The sequence below is a fragment of the Malurus melanocephalus genome, unplaced genomic scaffold (genome assembly GCF_030028575.1).
Source record: "Malurus melanocephalus ecotype Western Australia unplaced genomic scaffold, MMel_1.1 scaffold_13, whole genome shotgun sequence".
In the NCBI taxonomy this organism is placed as follows: Eukaryota; Metazoa; Chordata; class Aves; order Passeriformes; family Maluridae; genus Malurus; species Malurus melanocephalus.
The window spans coordinates 3,940,370-3,963,636 of record NW_026623245.1 but is presented as its reverse complement, the minus strand read 5'-3'; the positions used below and the strand labels follow the sequence as shown (position 1 = coordinate 3,963,636).

The 23,267-nt window shown below is 42.4% G+C and overlaps 1 long non-coding RNA gene across 2 annotated transcripts in view; it reads left to right on the top strand.

Annotated features, from left to right (window-relative positions):
• LOC130583424 (uncharacterized) overlaps positions 1-23,267 on the top strand; it is a 114,482-nt gene that overhangs the window by 51,606 nt on the left and 39,609 nt on the right. The window contains exon 1 of one of the 2 annotated variants that reach the window (XR_008966424.1): positions 754-897. The exons of the other annotated variant lie outside the window; for it this stretch is intronic. This is a non-coding gene — a long non-coding RNA (uncharacterized LOC130583424). Of the gene's footprint in view, positions 1-753; positions 898-23,267 lie in introns of those variants that run through there. 2 annotated transcript variants of the gene reach the window in all.

The following is a 23,267-nucleotide window of genomic DNA, read 5'->3' as shown; positions in this document are numbered from 1 at the left end:
TTTGCTTAACACCTGGGGCCAAGCCCTCAGCTGATGTCAATGGGCAGCACTGACACTAAGCTAATTTATGGCAGCCCTCGATTTGGCCCAGGAATACTATTATTTTTCTATTTCGAGAGGTGCTAGCAGTTTGCAAGAGCTTGTTATTAGGRACGGGCCAACTATTTCAGAGGAAATTAAGGAGTAATAGCAACCACAGAACCTAAATTAGTTGTTTTTAAGTTATGAGAGCATAAAATAATAATATCTGACACCACTAACCACTATTCTTTTTTGCACTCCTTAAAACTTCGGCTGCACTTTGCCAAACCAATTGTTTCCAAATTCTGTCAAAAATATTGTCCTTGGGCAGAAAGYTTGGATGCTAAATTTCAACCCAGAATGATTTTTATGGCAGGGTGACAGAAACCTTGAAAWGGGGATTTATAATGAATACAACCTTAACTACTGTGGTGTGAACAGTGCTGCAATTCTCATTAGCTGAGCTTCTTTTTCCCTTTTTTCTCAGAATTTCAGAGGGTGGGGCTGGCCATAGGAAGTAGTTGACTTGTGTGTACACTTCTGTCATGGCAGGAAAGGAACTCGGCAGCTTCATTTCCCCTTTCATCCCAGGACATCTGTCTGGGTTCAAAGATTCTGAAGCAATAGGATTTTGGGATGGTTTTTCATGTTGTGGCTGTGGGTGTGGACAGCTGGTGTRACTGAGGTATATGAGCAGAGGGGTTTCAGCATCAGGAGCTGACTCTTCTCCTCTTTAATGAAGTTTACTCACTGGGACACCATGGAAAGTCTTTGAACCTGAAAAGGAGGGAGAGGGACCAGCAAGTAGATGATGTGCCAGGCTTGTGTCCCTYTCAGCTTTACTGCTCAGTTCCAGACTTTGGGCTGCAGGAGAAGGTGAGAGACTCCTCTATGTATGTTAAACACCAGGTGTGCAGGGTTGGGAAGGGGGAGTGCAGAGTGGCTGGAGGATTCCTCTGTGTGTTTGGATTTCTGTTTCCCCTGAGCAAAGAGTTCAAGTCACCAAACACTTGCAAAAGTGGTGCAGGTGCATYTTTATTTTAAGGTATTTCCTCATCATGGCACAACATTCAAGGCAAAAAACCAAACCCAAAAACTCCCTTTAAAACCAGTTGTTATAGAAACAGAGAATCTCTATGACTGCACATAGCTCTGAAGCAGCATTGTGACCCTTTGAAATTTCAGTGTAAATATCACCTTCAACTTCCAAACTCTCTCAGGTTGGGATCTCAGCTGTGGGGGTGAAAACTGCAGGGAAAGCAAAAGCCCTAAAATAAGAAGTAAGTTCTGTAACCCACTGGGTCTCCCCAGGATGGTCCCCTGGGGCTGGAAGATGATATGTTGTGATGAGTAATGTCATAATCATCCCAGTGTAGAAAACAAACCCAAGTTAAAGGTTTTAGAAGTCCTTCATCTCCATTTTGCCAAGCCACAAATGGCAAAATCTCCATATGTCTTGCTCAGCTTCCTTTTGGAAGGTGAGAACTTCTGGCCTCAATGGGAGAGGCAGATTGGGACTGAAGTTGCCCTGTTAATGAAGAAATAATTAGTAATAATTGAYCCTGCTGTTCTTGTGGTGACTTCTCTTGGTTGACTTCCCACTTCTCTTGGGAAGGGGAAGATTTTGATTATCCTACAAAATTTCTCCTGTCTGACTTTAAAGCTGTAGAAATTCATTTAAAAATGAGAAAGAGGGTTCCTCCAAAATTAATATCACAGTTGGCAGCTTCATTGGGCACATGCTTTGCAGCAGATGGTTTGAAATGCTTTGTGCAGTTGCTGCCACAATGATTTTTAGGAACCTTCTTTTTTTTTTTTAATTTTCTTGAAAGTTTTTTTTTAATTTTCTTTTTTTAAATTTTCTTGAAAAAAAAATTGATTAATTCTATATAAAGGGTCTTAATTACGTGTTACACGGATGTGGAGGAGGTGGACTGTTGAATGTCATCACCCAGCCCTGGATGCCCAAATTCWTTAAAAGTGCACAGGTTACAGGAGAGCAAGGCTGGGGCAGCCCACTGTGRGTTGTGCATACTCTGCTGCCATCTGGCTAACGTGGAATCCTTCCTCCCTGCCTTGGCAGTCCAACCAGCAAGCGTTCCCAGCCTCTCTTTTGTGAGTGGCTGGGGTATCGCTTCTTGCAGTTAGATGCAAAGGTTTGCAAATATCACCTCTCTGCCATAGTGAAGCATCTCCCTTATTATCACAGATGTGCTGTAGGAACAGTTCAGGAACTGTGATTTTATTTTTTAATTTTTTTTTTCAACTGGAAATAATAATTTAACACAGTTTGCAGCAAGTTTTTATCTTCAGGGCCTGCGCTGCCATTTGGGGGTTTATACATCTGCTTGACTCATCATAAAGGCAGCTTAAGAGAAAACACTTGCCACCCAAAAAAGTCGGGTACACGCACTTTGGCCTCTTCTTTGGGTTCTCCTTTTCCATCTGCTCCATGTTTGCGTAATCCAAAGCAAAGGCTTCACCAAGCCAATGCAGGGCAAGGGGAAGGGAATAAACAGTCATGTTTGTTTTCCATCTTCTTTCTGTCAGATACAAAGGACAACTTCAAAGCAGTACATAACGAAGTTAGGTGATACACCAACCATAATTAAAACGCCCCTGCAGGAAGTCATGTCACTGAAACAACAACTGCTTCAGAAAGCAATAACAGTTTTGTGCCAAAGGCATGTGAAAATACAGTGTCTGGGCTGGGACTCAAAAGAAAAATTGCCTCTTGCTTTAATCCATCCCTATCCAGGACAATTGAATTTAATTCTGAGACTGCACTGGTTACAGTGGGGCTAAATTARAGCACAGACTGGCCATGGCATGGTGTCCATGAGCCATCTCTGAGCTCTCGTGTTTGGGAGTGGAGAGGTTGGAGGTGATCTCTGTGGGAGAGCTGTGTCWGGGCAGAGCTCAGCCTCTCCAGCTCTGTTGCACTCTGTGGCTTTATCAAATTTTCTGTCACTTRCTTCCTGCATMCAGGTCCTGCCCCRAGTGAAGCAAACCAGGGCACTKCACTGAGTGTGGTACCCAGCTCTSRGGTCTCCAGCATAGGAAGGACATGGACCTGTTGGACCCAAGTTCAAAGAAAGGCTGGCGAGTTGTAGGATGGAGCATGCCTGCTATGAGGAAGGGTTGAGAAAATTGGAATTGTTCAGCCTGGAAGAGAAAAGGCTTTGGGTGACCTAATTACAGCCTTRCAGTACCTAAAGGGAGCCTGCAAGAAACATGGAGAGATTATTCACAAGGGCATGAAGTGACAGGGCGAGGGGCAATGGCTTCAAACTGGAAGAGAGCAGGTTTAGATTAGATATTAGGAATCCTTTACTGTGAAGGTGGTGAGGCACTGGCACAAGTTGCCCAGAGAAGCTGTGGATGCCCCATCCCTGGAAGTGTTCAAGGCCAGGTTGGATGGAGTTCTGAGCAGCCTGGGACAGTGGAACGTGTCCCTGCCCATGATGGGGACTGGAATGAGATGAGCTTTAAGGTCCTAATCCAAACCATTCTATGATTCTTTGACATGAAGGAAGAAATTGGGGTCAGCAGAAGGGTGGTGTGACCCTGCCTTAGAGGAGAGCTGTGAGGTGTTGTTATGGTGCTGCTGAGTTGTCTGTGTTACAATTCAGTGACATCCAGGTGGAAATAGTGAATAGTTGCCCACCACTAAGTCCTGTATTGGCAATGACTTGTGCAGAGGCAARGACATCCCCATCTGTACCACTGCTGATCACTTCAGCACTGTCCTGACTTATTTGTGTTTTTATTACAAACAAGGCTCAGAATCCACTAAAGCCAACAAAAAAGACCCAACTCGGCTCTGGGTCGTGCTTTTGTGCATTTCTCMTCACTAGAAGAAGTGCTCCTTCTGTAGTTATTGTGTGTGGGGTTTTTAGTATTGAGCAACATCATGGTGAAGTTTTTAAATGTTAAGTAACAKCTGTGGTGCTGCTTTATGGCCTGTGTAGCTCCTGTCCTCTGTGATGCTTCACACATCAGTGCTTTACTCAGTGCTTCCTTCTTTTTCCCCTTTTTCCTTAAGAGTCAGGGTTGGAAAGCATCAATGTTGCTGAATGATTATGAAGACTTTGGAAGATTACTTTAAAAGTCAAGTTATACTCCTTTATTTAGGGAGTAATGATTCTAAAGTGAAAGCGAATTATTGAATAGATCTACCAGTAAAAAAAAAGGGAAGAAAAATAGCTGCTTTCTATTTTATAAGAGTAGATTAAAACATAGGTGGTTAAAAAAAAAACCCCTAAAACCCAAACCAAAACCCCCCCAAAACTCTCAATGCAAGTCACTTTGAAGAGAGAAGCTATTCAGAGCTTGAGCAATAAGCCCCAACAATGAAGTCAAGTTACAGACAAAACCCATGTTTTATCAATCAACTGTTACTTTCAAGTTTGACAACTTTTGTAAGCAGGAAAATGTCAATTACAGAAGATATTTGAACCTGTGGAAATAACCCATGGAAACACAAAATGTCTGTTCACACATCAAAATGATCCAGACTCGAAGGAAGTTAAAAACCAGAATGCACTAAGGAATTATCTGACGGAAAAATGGAAACTTTGTTACGAATTTTCAAGAAATATTGGCTAATTAATTTCTTTGGTGAGTTTATAAGGTTATTTAGGATTGGARAAAATGAGGTAACTTCCGTATTTTYCTTGATGTGTAACAGCTATGGAAACACTTTGAAATGAGTGTCCCATCATTATGAATTCATTTGGTTATCCTTTTAATAACAATGATCCTACTGAGGCATTTTATATGGATCTTACATCCCATCTCCTTCAGGTGCTGCTTGGTCACTTCACTGAGCACTTGTCAGCTGGGTTTTATTAAATTCCCATCAAGGAAGGAAGAGCTAAATATCCAGTAAAGAAGCTGAAAGGGGAAAAAATCTAAAAAACACGTAGGCTCAGGCCTGGAAAATTAGTTTGTACAGAGCAGAAAATGTTCTATTTAAGCAAACAAAACACTGAAATTTACTGTTTTACATCCATTGCCACGAAGAAAGAATTGTCAGTAACCTGGTTCTACAAAGCAAAATTAAATCAATGCTCACTTTCTGCAGCAAGATGTGGTTTTTGGTGATGTGTTTTGTTAAATGAAAACAGTATYACTGGAAAAAATAGAACCAAACTTCCAGGCTTCTGAGCTCCTCAGGTCTGAAGTATGTGATTTAATGTARTGAGTTTTAGAAAGCCTCTTAAATCAAACACCAGCATTTCCTAGGGCCGAGTAAGACTGTCCACAGGGAGGTCTAATAACAAGTAGCAAGTTTGCTCTTGGACTTGAGTTCAAATATCCCTTCACGTGGCCTTTMATTTACAAGTTCAGCTCAACAAATTAGGATGATTTTATATCTGCACAAATGCTCATATTGAGTTTTGATACTGTTTTACTGGTCTGATGAAAATAAGCAATCTKCCATTAAAACTCCAGGCATATGAATGCTAAATTAGAGCCCAAAATTATAYGGTCAGATGAACATGTTTCCAATAGTGAGGAATACAGCTTGTTTCCCAGATATGTTAGCAAGCCACACTTTTTTTCCCCCTCCATGGAATATTTAACATGATCTTTAAAGACTAAGCATTTTTAGTCTAACCTGGAATATTTTCATTCTAGGGTTGACATGGGAAAGTTTTCAGTCAAAACCTTTTGTGTTGTAAAAATTAATTTTATGCATTTTCTGTGAAAGGTTTTATTTATTTAAACCAGACCTTTTCTATCTAAASCCAGAAATATTCAATAGCCTAATTAGGATTATTTAGTTTATGGAGGCAGTAAGCTAGATGGACTGAAGAACTTCATGCTGCATGAAGGCCAAGCATCATTGTTTACCCAAATACAGCATTCTTGCTTTTTTTTTTTTAACCTCAAATTCCCCTCCTGCCAAGGGAGAAGTATTACATAGCCAAAATCCTTGGAAAGCCCCGACAGCCCAATGCTGCATGAGTAAGTGAGCATTAAACAATTAAAATACCATGTTGTTAACACCAAATACCATTTCTCAACGAAATTAAGACATTCCTGGAGTCCAACCCTGACTGCCCAACACATTCTTTCTTTCATGCAGAGCTGGGTGTTGCCTGGGGTATGTGCAGTGCCCCKCCAGCAGCTTGGGGCACTGGGTGGGTTTGGGTAGGTGCTATCAGAGGTGTAACACCATTGACATCAGTGCTGTGCCCACCTATTTCTTGGGCTGTTGGAGAGGGGGAGATCCCAAAGACTCCAAATTCAGGGTATTCCTGAAGCAGGTGCTCTCCAAAGAGTAACAGAGCCCCAGGGAGAGGAGCAGCAGCCCAGSCCTGTGTTCTGTGTCAGCCCTGCTGGGAGGGTGGTCATGGGGCCRCYCTCWGCTATGGGTTACTCGRGAATTAACTTGGAAATTATCCAGRGAGCTTTTGGATAGTMGATGCCARTGCAGCACTGCCACTCTGGGAGCCYTTAKGTTACCTGTTGAGCCCATTTGCCCCATTCCAGGGGTGCACCATGTCCCTCAGTGTGGTCCCAGGTGTTTGAGTGGGAAGGGAACACTCAGGGCCACTTGCTGTGGCGCTCAGTMATGTGAGCAGAGCCCTCCTATGGAGCAAACTGAGAGCTGGGCAGGTGACCTGMATAACAGGGTTTGCAGAACTAACCCCATCAGTTCATGAAATATTCCTGCTCCTTGCTCCTGTCCATGGGTGTGCTGGGAGGCTGGATCTCCCCAGGGAAGAGGCTTTCTATGATCCCAGAGCACCAGCTCAGACAGTTGCCTTAAAGTATTCCTTAAAGAGTTCCAAGCAAGGGGCCTGACATCACTGGATAGGATTACTGACACCTGTTTAGTAAACAGCAAAATTACATCACATCTTTTCAGCACCAGGTTGTTAAAAGAGAGCTCAGGAGCAGATGGAACCTCCAGAATGAATGGGAGAATTCATTAGGCTTCAAGGYCTTGAAACTCATCAGGGTTGAACAGTGATTTACCTCACACCATAACTGTTAGCAAGTGGTTTAGTGACAAGGGATTGACAAGGTACATTTCCCTGGAGGGCACAGTAAATAATTTTTTCATCCTGAAGTGTTTTTGCAGAAATGTTTATGTATTTGAGTATTCAAAGTTAATTAGTTTCCAGTAGTTTGACAGAAGGCACTTTTTTTTTTTCTCAATGACCAACAAAATCTTGTGTGAGTTCATCTCTTTTTACAGTAGAATTTGGTGAACTTTTCCTACATGATCTAATCTCACAGTGGAAAACCAAATAAGAAGGTGTTGGTAAGCAGGAATGAGTTCAGCAGCCTGCTCAGCTGGTGTTATGTGTGAAGACAGTGCTCTCCCAACTTGGAAACAGTACTTTTCCTTGGACTAGGGAACCATGATCCTCACATGGAGCAAATCTGTGCCATGGGTGTCCTTAGGTGGACTATCAGTATGATCTTAGCTGACTTTCAGACCCACTGTTTCTATTGTGAATGGAAAAGAAGCCTTCAGCTATTCTGGTTGTCTCTCAGTATCTTTCCATTCACATTTCAAGTTGTTCATTGCCACCTCTTAGAGTTGCCTGGGGTTTTTTCTGCTTGTTTGGGCAGGGACTTGTTCAGGTATGAGTGATAATGAGAAGCAACCATCAGACAGGAGCCACATTCCTCCAGCCATCTTCCAAAYGGCTCAAGGTAGTAGGATTGTGGTGTCCTGGGTAGTGCAAGCAAAGAGCCCAGCTCATAGAAGAGGAAAAAAAAAATTCWAGGTTTAAGTGATCAAAACTTAGATTTGCATCAGGCAGCATGTCATTAGAGATGAACATACTTGTGTGGGGTTTTTCCATTACTACTGAGCTGATTCAAAATGAAATATTTTGCTTTAAGGTGTTTTTCCGYGATTTTTAGAGTTAACAAAGCGGAAATTTTCATGGAGAAATTTTTTGAGCTTTCCTCACTCCAAAATTTCTCCCAGTGGAGCATTTCAAGCAAGCTCTGGCTATTAATATACGTTAAAGCTAATGGCAGATTGAAGGGTATTTTAAACAGTCATGTCAAGTTTTCAATGCTTAATTAAACAGCCCTTTACTGTGTGCCCATTAAATTCAAATAATGCCACTCCAGCAGTGATCTAAGGCTTTTAAATGACAAAGGGTTTGGCCTGCAGCTTGATTTGTGGTTTTTAGTGACTTTCCATGCCACTTTCCCCTTCAGAGTTTTTTCAAATCCAAACGTTTAGGGTTTGCTTTTTCAGTTCCATATTTCTACCTGCTCGTGCTCCAGACTAATARGTTAAATCCTTTATGAAAAAGACATGAATTCTCCTTCATATCTGCTACTTATGGCACTGATTGGGGTTTGTTATCCTTTCTGCCAGGGTCTAAACTATTGATTTTTGATTTTTTGCTAGGATGTTGGCATAGCAGCTCTTCTCATTCTTGAAAAAAAAGATTTCAGCAGTTAATTTCTCTGAGTTACAATGGCAAGGAATTGGAAGATAGTAGGGGCTCAGGAATGGGTCTCATGGCTGGAATTTTAGCTGTGGCAACAGCCTTTCTGAAAATAGTTGCTTTAGAACATTGTGTGGATTCTGCATTAGAGCAACAGTCTCCCGGACAGGTCTAAAGCTTTTGAAGGAGTTGAACAAAAAAGCAAGGAAAGTCTTATCTTTTTAAACCAGTTTTGAAACATCTCTTCTCTCTAGGACTGGTTGTTGAATTGAATCAGTAATTTTCTTGTATTATGCGAGTGTCCTATTTTTTTCTGAGTTTTATGTGCAAGTTCAGTGTTGGGGGTGGTGATTTTGTGGTGTCTTCATGGACAAAGAATTTGTGTTGATTGTTTTGTGCACACGCAGTTATTTACTCAAATCCTGACATGACCACTCCATCCCATTATCCCGGTCTCTTTTGGGAGGTGTGTGTTTCCCAGATTCAAGTGCTGCTGTTTCAATCCCCTCTGCCCAGGAGTGGAGATGTAGGGGTTGTGCTGGAGGACATGGATTTCACAGGAGCTTTAGTGCTCTTGCAATAGCTGTGCAGCAGGAATTTCCCTCTGTGAAATTCATAACCAACGACTCATTTCCACGGAAAGATGCACTTGCAAGGGCCAGCCCCTGAATGTACTGAGATACCGAAATCACTTTGTGGTGACTAAGCTCCTTTGAAAGCAGGATTTAGACTTTTTAAGCCGTGTAAGTGTTTCTGCAAATCACATGTTGGTTCATGAAGTAACGGGTGCTGATGCTTTCTTTGGCAGTCATGCTGATGGTCGTGTTCAGAAAGCTTCAGCCGGGTGTTTTCCAGTCCTTGCTAATATTTCGGGTCAACAGTCGTGTCTGTCAAGCCTATCCTATAGCACTTGCAAGCCTGAAATATTTTGTACAATGTTAATGAGGATGGGAGAGGACTTTTCCTGTCCTGGGAACAGGCTTAGCATAATAGTTTTCTTGTGTCCGTGTAAGATTTGTTCTGCCGACAGGGCGGAAAGGAAAAGGCCTCTGTAAAAATAGTGGGTTCATTTTGCTGCTCTCTCCACACACATCCCAGTGGCAAATGACTTCTCTCCAAGTGAAAGCTCTTGGTGAAAGAAGAAAGCAAGAGAAGCACTGGGGTAATTTAGAGATGGTGAGGGAGGCATTCCTCCTTCCTTGAGGAATTCCTCCCCCTGCCAGCCTGTCCAAATCCCTGCTGAAATATGGTGTATCATGTTTAATCCCCAAAGGCTTCTGCACTGTTTTATTTGTGTAGGCTGTTTTTTCCCCCACCCACAAGAAGGAGGCAAGAAAACACAGGATCCAACTCTTACACAGTTTGACTTTTCCCAAGAGTTTGGGGATTTTGATGGGACAAGCTTCCTGCTCGATTGACAGCCTCTGATCTGCAGGCCAAGCACTTGGGTGGCAGGAGAAGGAACTGGCAAGTGAATACAAATCCCAGCACTGCCCAGAGTGGATGCTTCTGCTCTGCTGCCTTCTGTGTGTTATTTAATGGCTCGTTTCCCAAGTGGATTGAGCTGAATGTGATAAAGGTGCTATCAGTGTCCACCCGTGCAGGTATTGGTGAGTACCTGTCCCATGATAACAGGTCTGATCTGTTTTCCAAGGGTAGACAAGCCCCAGAGTGAGGACTTTTGAAAGCCTCCAAGGGGTTTAGCAACATGAGCTGATTTTCAACAAGATTTGTGATCTTGTAAAGAGCACCTGTAAAGATAACCAGAGACAATAAAAAGAAAGCGAGTGCAAATACTCTCTCCAGTCCTGGACAGCTGTTATAGTTGTGCACTCTGAGCTTTGGTTCTTGCCTGAAGAGATGTTTTGGSTTTATGAATGTCCATGGAATTCCTACCCAAGCCCCATGCCCATGGTATTGTGAGATTGCTTTCTGTGGTGGCCAGCCCAGAATCAGTAACTAATARTCAATAGCCAAAGTGAGCAGTTCACTAACATCCCATAAGGCGTAATAAATAAAATATCGGACAAACTTGTGAATATTTTCTAATTTATTTTCTGATTTTTTCTAGAAATATAAGAACAGAAATGAAATATCCAAAATATTTTTCTTTGCTCTTCTTTACTCTATTTGAATTTTTGTCAAATACTTGAACAATGTAGAAATTTTAGSAAAAATATTTTTAATATTCTCTTAAATGAGCTTGGAAAAATAATGACTGTTTTAARCAAGTTGTTTCCTTTATTTGCTTGCTCTTAAAAAGTGCACAAATTTATATTTTGAGAAATAATTGGTGAGAAAGGGTTGAATTAATGCAATTTTCAAGGGAAAAAAAGCCTAGCTTTGTTAAACATAGAATTTATATTACGTGTTTAGGAAATTGTGTTTAGATCTGTTTTTGCTTTAAAGATACAAATTTTATTTCTTACTCTTTTATAAGAATATATTTACAATATGTTTGCAGTTTATATGGAGTTGCAACTAGTTCATATCCCTGGAAGTTAAAATCCTATGACTGAATAACTTAATATTAGATTTTCTCTTCATAGGCATAACTTTGGAGACATGGGCCATAACTGCAGTGCAGCCAGGCTGTCACCTCCCTGTGCAGGACTTGGTGGCCTAGGCTTAGGCCATATCCACAGTTTTTCTGAACACATACAGGCACAGTGTGGTACCTGGATGATTTTAACATACCTGGGATCATTGTCATTACAGGATTTAATGGCAGTTTTCACCTCACGTGCAATTTCCAGCCCAGCTGCAGGTAGCAGTAGCAGGATTAAACACAGGCCAGGCTGGGTTTGGGATATAGGCATGCTTATAAATGAGTAAAGAAAGGAAAAGAGGCCTAGAGAAACGCCAAGTATGGATTATTTGGTGTTTCTGGAGCAATATGGCAGTGGAGCACCATAAATACTGGGAGTGTTTGCCACACTCTGCATCCATCAGGACTGGGCCCATGTGTTTGATGGCTGGGGCTCTGCATCTGCTCTGCCCTCCCTTCAGTGATCGGTYTGTGACAAAACCTGGTTTAATACAGCAGGGTTTGATTGTGCTGATTTTTATAAAGCAAAAATTGCACCATAAACAGGTTTCAATAGTTGCTGGCTCCAGCCACAGTTGAGCATTTGCTCAGCAGTTGGCTCTGCTGCCTCTCAGCTCATTTTATCCAGCACTGCTGAGGTTCAGTGCTCGCCTGGGTTATACCAGGTCAGCTTTTCATTTTTTTCTTTTTCTTTCTTTCTCTCTCTCTTTTCCTCTTTCCTTTTTTTTTTTTAATCAAAACGATTTTTATTGGTGCTCTGGAAAAATAAACACAACACACCGCTGTGAGTTTTTTAAGTGAACCAATAAAAAATGAAATTCACTGATGGATTCTTTAATAGCAGCGAGTGAGCCCAGGTTCCAAATGGATTTTATATTGTGCCATTGTGTATAAACAACGTGCAACATGATAGCCCTGGGCTGGGGGAGCTGCACCAGGGGAGTGCCTCGAGGACAAGAAGTCCTTCCAGGCCCTTGTTCCCTGTCCCAAGTAGTTCAGGTATGTTTAGGGATTAAATCCACTGAGGAAGGGGAGCTGCTAAGCCCGGGTGCCCTCAGCCTGCCTCAAGGCTTAGCATTCATGCTCAGTCCCATCTGCTGTCTCCTTTAGCAGTTTCTTTCCAGTCACTCTGCTCATGTCTGCTCCAGGTATTGCTTTCAGAGCCTCTGCAATTTTTCTAAAAGCAGTTTTGAACACTTTCATTTAATAAAACAGTCCCAGAGAAAACATTCAGAGCGAGGTTTTCAATTCCACTTAGGAACCTCTAGGTAGGCAAAGGTCCCAGATTAGGCTTTTGAAAGCATTGGTAGCATTTTATATTCCCCATCATTTCTTTGAGGCCATTCCCAGAGCCCAGTGAGGATGAGAGGAGAGGCTCCATYTGACTTCAGGGGAAAAATCCTTAGGAGTGATACAGAGCAGCACCATCACTTTGTACTGGGCCTTGTCTTTGGCCAGAAGGAGTCCCCAGGGAGCCAGTGTGCCCAGGGGCCCTCCTGCKTTCCCTGTGTTGGAAAAGGGACTTCTACCTCCTACCAGGCACCAGGACGYGGAGCACAGCAGTAAGTTCCTGAACATGTGTTGTCTGGCTCCAAAACAGAGAGATTTTTGTAGCCTTTAAAAACCAGTGTAAGATCTTGCTCCACAAAGTGCAGTGGAAGCTGCAGAAAGCACTGGCTGGCTGTTGGCAGGGCTGGTTTATAGGAAAATAACCGGGATAAGTGCAGCTCTAAGTCCATCTGTCAGTCCTGTGGTCCGAGGCTTGGCAGCATCGCCCTCAAGTGCAATGTCAGGGCTTGTGTCTGTTCCCTCTCTTGGGTTTTCTCCCCCAGTGTGTCCTGTGCTGAGAGGGGCTGGCAGAGAGCTGGAGGAAGCCTGGAGCAGTGCTGCCCATCCTCTGCTGCACACCTGGGGAGAAATTGTGAATGGGAGAGGGGTGGGCAAAGGGCAGCGTGCTCAATGTGCCTGTGTCAGCTGGAGGAAAAAGGCTTTGTGACAGGAGAGATGCTCATCTCCCCGGGAGCACATTCTGTCAGGAAGAGCAGAGGGGCCTTAATTCCACAGCCCTGATCTGCTCAAAGTTTGGGTTTTTATCTGCACCACGTTTTGCTCAGGCTTGGTCTGAAAAAAAAATCCACAGAACAGCTGTGGGGCTGTGAAAATTATTTTCATCTGTTTGGCTTTTAAGAATGAATTTGAATCAATCTTTCCGTGGCTCCCTCCCACCCACACCCTCCCCTCTTGTGTCAGCTGTTCTTTCAGAGAGGTGAAGGAGAGTTGGTTCAGGGGAACATCCCCATCCTGCTCTTTTTCTGAGTCCTGTGTCACACGCAGAAAGTGCCAAATGCTTTGCCGAGTTTGCTGAGGGTGGGAGCTGTGCACAGGCTCTAACAGAGTGGAGACTCTCCTTCCTGGTGGCATGTCACAGCTTTTTCTGCTCCTTTTCAGTTTCCCCTTTGCCGGGAGGAAAGGGAATTTGCTGACCTGCTGATCCTGCAGGTGAGATGAGAGCAGACCAGGGAAGATTGTGCTTCTTTTCCACTTCCATCTCCCATGTCAGCAAGGAGATCTGAACAGTGCCTAGAGGAATTTGTCGGGTCTGCTCCTCAGGAGATTTTTGGGGGATCCATTCTGCCCAAAAGGGGTAGATGGGGTGGCATATGAGATCTGTTGTGTTACAGTCCTTCCTCTGCAGCACCCTGGGGCTGCCAGTATCTTTTGAAAAGGGAAGTTCCTGTGGCTTTGAGTTATTTCACAGCAGTTATTTATTTTTAATTTTCGATGGCACATTTTTCTTTGTGCCCTTAACCCAGTGAGAGCAGAGCTCTTCTTCCRGGCTCCTATTAAAGCTGGCTGTGTGTGCATGTGTGTTTACATGTGTGTTACACATAAATAATCCCAGCCTGGAGAGGTACTGCTGGCTTTAGGCAAAGTCATGTTTTTGCTCATGGCATTATTGAAATTCATCTCCTGTGGACTGTAATTCCTAGGGAGGGAAGAGAAAAATAGTATCAGGTGTTGCTTTTTTTTTTCCTTGTTAGAGGACTATTTAATCTTTGTTGTAGGGTGAGAAGGTGAAGCACCAGACCTCAAAGTAGGCTGCAATAGGATCCTGGCAAACTTCCCACATTATAAACTCTGTCCATAGGCAAAACTTGTTTTGTGCCAAGTTTGCTTAGCTAAAAATGACTGGGCCTGAGTTTCAAAAGTGGATATTTGGCAACAACTAGCACTGTATTATTTTTGTCCTAGCAAGGAAAGAAGCAGATTGTGAAGGACAAGGAAAAAAGTGTTGGGGCAGCTCCTTCTGGGTAAAAGGAGGCAACTTCATTTCGATGGTACTGACCTCCCTTCTAAAGTGGTTTTCTGTCCCCAGACAAGATGTGTAAGGTCACAGCCTGGTATTACTATCACAGGGCAGTAATTGTAGCAAGCTTGTATTCTTTATGCCACGCTCATCACCCGCTCCCAAGGATCAGTTGAAGTCCATGGAATTGTGCCAATTTTCCTTGGCTTATCTGTCTTCCTATCTTGTTTCTCAATTAGAGGAAGTAAATGATCCTTTTGTTTTCGTCTCCCTTTTCTTTGGGAAATGTTAAAGAAGGGTTTGGGTTGCAGTGGAGCTGCATCATCGCCAGGGAGCCAGATGGTGGATGGGGGACCTGGAGGCAATTCAGGRGCTTGGAGCTGATGCCTGGCTGGATGTGCACTAGCATTCATAAAATCGGGATTTCTTGCCTGCCCACTTCACTGCAGGGCTCCAGCTTTGGCAGCCTCCCCAGAGCCAGAGCTCTGGAAGCAGAGGAATCAGGTTCAACTCCCTTGCTCTCCCCACAGCAGCACCTGTCTGTGATGTTCAGCAAGCTCCAAAAATGATGATCTAATTAATTATGTGTTATCACTAGTCTGCCTTTGCAAGTATTATTTTTTTTTAATTTATTTAAATAAAGGAATAGGAGGAATAAATTAGTAGGTGCTGGCCCTTTCCCCACATCGCCCTCAGGTTATGCCATCTGAAGCATTCAATAAAAGCCTCTGTCATAGAACCTTTTGCCAGGCTTCCCTGGAGTGATAGGTGAGTTAGGGGAAGGAATTGAGAAGCAGGATAAATTAGCTCCAAGTTTCCATGGTGAGGCTGCTCCCARTTACCAGAACTGAGCAATCTGAAAGGAACTGATGTGCCCCATTGCTGCTCACATTGCTGAACAAGGCACTTCCAGTTGGGGTTTCTCCTTATTCCTAATAATAAATTATTATCCCAGGGTGCCAGCATATTTTGGTAGATGCCAGGAGCTTTTCTACTGCCTTGAGTGGGACTTTGCTCTCAATGTATTGAAAGGGATATGAAGGCTGAGACTTTCCGTGCTTGGAGATGTGGGGTACTTTAAGGCACCAGAAGTCCAGCTCTTTAAAGAGGCACGACCTGGGGGAGGGAAGGCAGTTGTTCAAGTTTTGTTAAAACCTCATCCTGCTGTAGGGTCTCAAGTCTGGCATTCAAAATCATTAGCACTCTTTAAATTTGGCCTAAAAATCCCTATGAAAAGTTACAGCACGTGCTGAGTAACTACTTTTCACAATGTAATAACTTGGCCCTTTCAAAGAGTAGGTTTTAGAAGCACACATTACTGACTAAAGGCTTGCCAAATGTCTTTTTTCCTATCTAAACTCCACGTAATGATTCATGAAGAACCATCGATTTTGTTTCTAATAAGGTGCTGTTCTCGCGTACGTGAAACTGAGGGGAAACAGAGCGACGTTTTGAAGAAATATGTTTTGTCTAGGAGATGAGGCATCCAAAGCAACACAGAAAAGCATTTTGAAATTAAGAAACCCCATGTGGTGTTACGTTAAAAATGGGATTTTAATGTGAATTTAGCATTTGCAGAAGTTTAGAATTGTTTGCACTRGGGTCTAATGTGCTCTACATGAAAGTAAATGAACCAGCTATTTGCTAACGTGCGTGCACACAGCACACTCATCTGACACTAACAGAGGGCTGGGCCCCTGATGGGAGTCAGGCGGTTCTCAACCAGGGAGTTCATTCATGGTTTATTTATTAGTAAGAMGTTATTCATTACTAAAATCACTGTRCCTTCTGATAGACCCATGGCCCTGCCCACCCTGAGYGAGGATGGCAGCCCTGCTCCTGGGTGCCAGTTCCTGGCAGCACTTACCTGGTGGGATGTTTCTCAGAGGAATCAGGTGTTGGAGCATTGCATCCATATGGATCCCGCTCATCTGGGCTGGGTATGGTGCTCAAAAAGAGAGTCCAGAAACACAGCTGGGTCAAAACTCAGGGAAAGGAAAAGTTCAAAAATCCTTTCTAGCTTCTGTGTGAACCAGCCATAGTTGTGGCAAGGAAAAACTCTCCTCTCTCCCAAGGCCTTTGCTGATCACTGTGAAAGTGGTCACTTGATACAACAGCTCAGCTCATCATCTCTTCCTCATTCATTGCAAGGTTCTGTTAACACAACCTGACCCGAAGCTGCACAGCTCCCTCCTCTTGGGAGTCCACAAAAGGCCAAGTCTACCTCTCTARCTATCTTTTTTTGCTAAGTCTGTGACCAGCCAAGCAGTTTACTTCAGGGTATGATCAGATTCCAAGCCACAGTGTGAAAATGTCAAAGGTCCCTGGAAAATATGTAATTACATTTCGGATTTGGAGGAAGCAATTAATGAAATGGAATTTCTTGGCCCTTTGCTCAGTCGGATGATATGTAGTGGCTTGCCTGTGAGCAGAAGTCTGAGTACACTTATGGCACAGAAGAGTTTTTATCATTTTAAAACTTAATTATATAGGCTGTAATTAAGCTATATACAAAATGCCTGGTTCTTTGAAGTATATTAATTTTGGGGAAGTTCTCAAGCACTCAGTAGCTGCAGAACAATCATGAAAGAAGACAAGGCTTGAATAATGATGACAGTTGCAAGCCACAAATAATAGGAACAACTTTTCCAAAACAAAGGGTTTCACATATTCCAAAAGTATGAGCATTATTATTTGTGTGTATTTGCAATTTGTACATGCCTTGGAGGGACTAACCTCAACTGTAGTGCTTGAAATAATTGTGGCATGACATAAATGGGCACTTCTCTATTGAGGCAATCGCTTTTCTTGCAGCATGCCAGTTTTTGTTTACTTTCTAAACAAAAAAAAACCCTCAAAAAACTGTCTAAATCTGCAATAATCAGAACATGATATGGGGTATAAATTATTTTGTATTATTTTTTAAAGGAAGATTGGTTTTCAGAAGATGTTTCATGCATGTGTGTCTATATTCCTTGTGGTTGAGGGCTCAGGAGGGGCTGCCTGTTGATGTTTTTCTGTACAATACATAGCAAGAGCGATGTTCCTATAAGTGAAAAAAATATCTTCAGTGAATTTAACATTGGAAACAAAAATACCTTCTCAGTTGTTTCAGCCTGCACTGTGTGGTCTGTATTTTAATAACAAGTTCCCGCACAACACTTTCATGTGTAGGTCTATCTGCAGTTGGAGATGAAGGTTTTTATTTCTTCATTTAAAGGGCTGCTGTGAGGTTTAAAATAAACACAACTGTCCCTGGGAATTTTAACTATTTCATGTTCTYTTGGCTTGTTGCTGTGGCACATCTGGTGGGTCACCATGCCCGGCCCAGAGTCAGGATTCCAGAATCTCAGTTTACTCTGTCAGTCACCTGCTGCCCTCGGGTGCCAGCACCCACCCAAGCACATCTTCCTTTTTCCAGACTGGCTGACACCAGAGTTTTGTAGTGCCACAAATCTGCTCTCAGAAGAAATGAGATGTGTTTTTACTGTGCTGCTTCAGGCAAAATCCTTGAGCTTAACTTGTGTTGCAAACAAAGATGGTTTGCAGACTCTTGAATGACTCCCCCCACCTGAAGAGGCTTTCCAAGTTTGCCCAGGATCCTTCCACAGATTCCGTTTCCTGTCGTTGACCTTCTTTGGGAAACCTTCTCTTTAACTGCTCTTCTTTGGGAAGCCTTCTCTTTAACTGCTTTACCTGCAAAACAACTTTTGACTTCCTCAGAAACTACAGGAAAAGTTAGGTTTAGCTGTGGCTTTATAAATAGTTCCCACTATTAAATCAAAAGCAAGATTTTTAKTCAAATGGGAGCCTCCTTAAAATTGAACTAAAGTGTATGGAGTGGGAAATCATTCTTCTTGACTTCTGTCTATTGAAAGCATTGCTTTCCTGYTTGCTCTCAGCAATGGGGAAGTTAATGGACTGGCTTTCTCAGCCACATTTCCTAAAGGCAAGTTATAGCCTGGGAAATTGGCTGTCAAGCCAATAAAATCATGTGGTTGCATTTCACCTTTTTGCATTTGCCAGGCTTAGAAACAGAGATAAACCTGGAGAAATGGAAAAGTGTATTTCAGAAATAGCCATTTATGTCTCATTATTTTTCTTCCTTTTCTTTCTAAGGGAATTCTCTGGAGCCTGCCTTCATGCAGGACAGRCAAAATCCTACCCAAGACTTTGACTTTAAGTTAGAAATGGGAGATGTTGGGAATGTGTTTGATAGGCTACTGCCTTAATTCTGCACACCTCCAAAGGAGAGGAATATTCTCCAAGCAGTGACTTTAATGATCTATTCATCCAGAGGTGCCCTTTAGACACACTTCCATGGATTTCAAACTCAGGCATGTTAACTTTGGTGCAAGGAAGCCTGCAGGACCACGCTGGAGGTTTATTGTACATGGAGTCACATCAGGGCAGCTGTCTGCATGCGATCTGAGTAAGAATGTTCTGTGTTTCCAATTGCAGACAATGAGCAATTAATGCCCTCAAATGGAATGAAAAGGAGGGGCTATTTGCAAAACCCCTGCCTTTGTCTCACCCTATAACCCATAAATCAGTTTTTAAAAAATGGAAGAACAATTCAAWAATTGCCCAGAAGCTGGAGGAGATTAATACTAATGGGTCTGTGTGCATTGCAACAGCCCTCTTGTTTTCATGGCAGCAAACAGGAATTCTCCAAGCCGGGTCCATGTCCACCAGCGGTGTCCTGCCGTGTGTCGCTGGGGCTGCAGCAACTAATCCAGTCTTTTAGAGGAGTGTATAAAAATCTAAACCTTTTTAGTTCCCTTCCTAATTGGATTTATGTAATTTTAGTTTCAGTGGGGGAGGTTTTGAAAGGGACAAATAGCAGGCAAGTATCCCTTTTTTAAAAATCTTTTTAATTGCCTCCAGTATGTTGTTACTTCCAGAGGTAAAACCCAAGCTTAAAGTCTGGCTGTGCCAGGAACATTGAAAAGCACAGTTAAAGCAGTGGTGCTGCAGGAGCCTGGACTGTCTGTGGACATAAGGCAGACAGGGCTCTCAGGTACAGGTAATGTTCTTTGTTAGCTACAGCTGGAACAGTTTTGGGCACACAGACCCACACAGAAAAGGTTTGTGTGCCTGAAAACAGGATTATTTTTTCCAGCCGTTATAGCTCATCTAATTAAGGTTTGTGGGCAGAGTTACCTTCTTGGTCTGGCAAACAGAAAGTAAGAGCAAATACTGTATTTTAAAACATTAGGAAATACTTAGCTGGACAATCCATATTTCTGGCCTACAGAATTTTGTTACGTGTTGGAGCACAGGACTTACAACTGCGTGTTTGACTATGGAGCCCCGTCCAGAAATCACCTCCCGGGTCTGTCTTTCAGATGGGAATTTATCAGCCTGTGGCAGGGAATCCTGGGCCATTGGCTATTCGTTCTCATCATTAAATATCCCCATCTCCATCTGAATGTGTCTGGTGTCACCTCCAACCACTGCCTCTCACCTGTCCCACTGACAAAGATTTGTGCAATGCCACCTTCGACTTGGGAGCTGAGCCAGTGRAAACTTAACACAGAATGTGTGTGCTGATTTGGGGGGAAGAAAATAGGTTTTGCTGTCTTAGTTTTATCTGCTTTCTTAATTTTCTTGGATATTTCTTGTCATTTCTATTGAAGGTCAGAAACTTAATGTGGCTTCACAAACATCTGAGCTGAACTTRGAGCTGATCTTGATCAAAAACAGTGTCAGTGCTTTGGGAAAAGGAACTGTTTCTAATGGCTTTACAGCAGATTAATTCAGGATTTTTACAAAGCCTTCAAAGACAGGTTGCTCACTCCACCAAGTAGGAGACTTGGAAGTGATTTTTCTGTGAGATGGCAGCTTGTGTTCAGGACAAAGGGATTTTTGGCATATGGAAACCTAGTATGGGATCCATCCCKAGTGATCTCACAGCTGAAAAGGAACAAGCAGAGAGTACAAGTTCACAGGGTCTGTCCAAGTTGGTTGAGTTTTTTTCAAAGTRTACTGTGGTTGGAAAATGATGATGTGTCAAATCTGAAATATCTTACAAGAAAAAGGTCTGTTTCAGTCAATTTTTCATCTGAAAAAAAAAGCAAGGTAGCAAAGCTCAGAATTGTCAAACAATTTTTTTTTCATTTTTTAGATAAATGTTATGACTTTCCTGTCTAAAACAATATGGTATATAAAACATTTAATTCTCACTGTAATGAAAACATTGGAAAACAGTTGTGTGTCCAAATCYTAAGGAAACACCACAGAAATTAAACATTTCAGTTATTCTAAATTATTTCTAAAACTTCCACAGCACAGAAAATTGCCAAAGTGGGGGTGGACCTGTCACTCACAGCAGCCAATTGCCCTCCAGTTTGGCAAGTGGGATTGARGTGGGATGGACCCACAAGGGCAGGTTCCTCTCTGTTGTACCTGATGGATGGTGAGCCTTGTTCCCAGCAGGAACTGACTGAATGTGCACAAAACTCAGCCTTGGGGTGGTTCTTTGCAGACTCTTTTTCTCCATGGCTTGATCACCATGAAAGATGTGTTCTTGTTTCACTGATAATCTGGTAAATGAACAGCTCTTGGTCTGAGCCTAAAAAAGTAAAGGTTGAGTAAAATGGTTGGAGAGGGAGAGTGTGTTTTGGGTTTTGTTTCCCTGYGTTTTTAATGCCAAATTTACTTAGGACAGACACTTAGTGGCTGTCTTAAGGGAAAATGGTCTGTTAAAGTATCTCAGGGATGTTGTTTTGTGTTACATGAGTTTAATAGCTAGAAATTGTTTCAATATTACTTTTTTTTTTTTAACTTAAATAATAAAGCCATATGTTAGTGGGATAGCATCATGAGGAGATAATTCACTGCAGGGAACTGTTACTTTGTTTTGGAATTAGATTAAGCCATAAATAAACACTACTTTGTCTTAAAGTTAGCAAATCGTTCCCATCCAAACAGCCTCCACAGACATTTTCCACCTGTTAAAGGACGTGTAGTATTGGGAGTCTTTCATAACAGTGGAAACTGGCTCCAACTTTCAACGGGTTTGTAAAAAATAAACCAGCCTTGATTTATGAGTTGAACTATGACAGGGAACATGTAAGCAAATAAAAACAATGAACTGGGAAAAAAGCAAATATACTGTTGATTTGGCACCGCATGAATCATGCAGGCAAATCTGAGAGGAATAGCAGGAATGAGCTTCAGAGTGATGGATTGGGAAAGGGGATCTGATCCCTGGGTAATGAAATGTGAGGGGGTCTTGCCTTATGCTGTTGACCCAGAGGTAGCCTGGAGGAAAGTGATTCCTTCTGACTATACAGTGTTAGTTAAAACAATCCCCTGGGCTCAAATATCAGCTATTAAAATAAATTCAGGAGACAGAGGAAGCGATGTTTATAAGTTGGAAGTTTGAGCTGCTTTTTAAACAATTGTGGACCTACAGATTCTGAACTGGAAACGTGATACGGCGGGAAGAGGGCAAGAGGAAATGACARGAGGGTAAACTGGGGGTGAGGTGGTAAAGAGCATGGAATTGGGAGGGAAAGCAGGCTTTTTGAGGGTGGAGGGAAGAGGAATGCTCACAGGGCCAAGCAGAGAAACCCCCTACACTTATTCTTGCTTCACCTCCTCCATTCGAGGTGCCATGGCTGTATATGAAGATGCCACAGAAACTCAGACAACCCAAAGATAAYAAGGGTTTGTGGCACGTCTGGGTGTGCTGGGATTTTCAACCATAATTATAAGAGTTGGTCACTATTTTTCAACAGAACRTTTTTCCTCCAAGAATGATTTGCATTGAAACTGAGGTCTTCCATGGAAAAATGGAGGTGGCTTAGTTCTGGGGAGGAAAAAAAAGCTGAACTATTTATTTAATCAGTAATAAACCCCAGGATGTTAATCATCATAATAGAACCCTTTCAATTTAGTTGCAGCAGCAGCGATACCACCACCAAAAGAAATCTTTAACAACTAAAGAAATGTTTTAGTTGACCACTGACCAATTTTGGGTTTGGAACAAGAGCATTTTTTATAATAGTGACATTTCCCTTAAGTAATCACTTGAGTTTCTGCATTACTCYAGAGCATTATTGGAAAACTGAAACTCTAATTTGGGTAGCAGCATGACCCAAACATTATGGCAAAGCACTTGAAATGACTTTGMCTCTGTTCTCTAGCATTGCTCTCTCTGATACTCAAACAAGATGCTTTTCCTGCTGTACCTGTTTCTTTAGCCTGGAATTTGATTAGAACACAAGATTTCTTTCCTACTGAATGAATGCTGTTATGCAGAACTGGTCTTGTTTTGGTTTCTAACAACCATAGCTATTTAGAAGTTTATTACATACGTTATAAAAATGAAACTAGGAAATACTATTGGTGGGTCTCTAGCAGGTGGATTTGGTTGTTATTCAAAATAATACAGTGACCCTCGGTGCCACAGCTTTCTTTTTCTTCTTCTTTTGCTGCTGGAGGTGTCCTGTGGCTTTTCTAAGTGACCTTTCACCATTTAARTTCTTGCTCATGTCTGATAATGACACACAAGCAAATCCCCATCTGTTCCCGTGCACATCCCTATCCGATCTTTTCTTGTACTTAATATTTCCACAGAGCTGTTCCAGTAGGAGACTCTCCTGCTGAGGCTGTTCCTCTGCAATTTATGAGCAGGATCGGTGTCTGGAATTTCCCGAAGTGCCGGGTGAAAGACAGGCTCAGAGACTCCTGTATACAATTCTGAAAAAAAAAATGTGAAAGGCAATGAAATCTGAGCTTGGGCTTTCAGAGACAACTTGACAAGTCAATTGGCCTGTTAGGAGTTGACAACAGTGACCCTGATAGTAGAAATGATCCGTTTCCTCTGGTTTAATTTATCACCAGCAGCATTCTGAGTAGCTGCTCAGTAGCACAATTTTCAGATACTGATATAGCATCAATCCCAAATGGGACATTTTGTGAAAGGAGAGATTTTATTTGCAATCCTAAA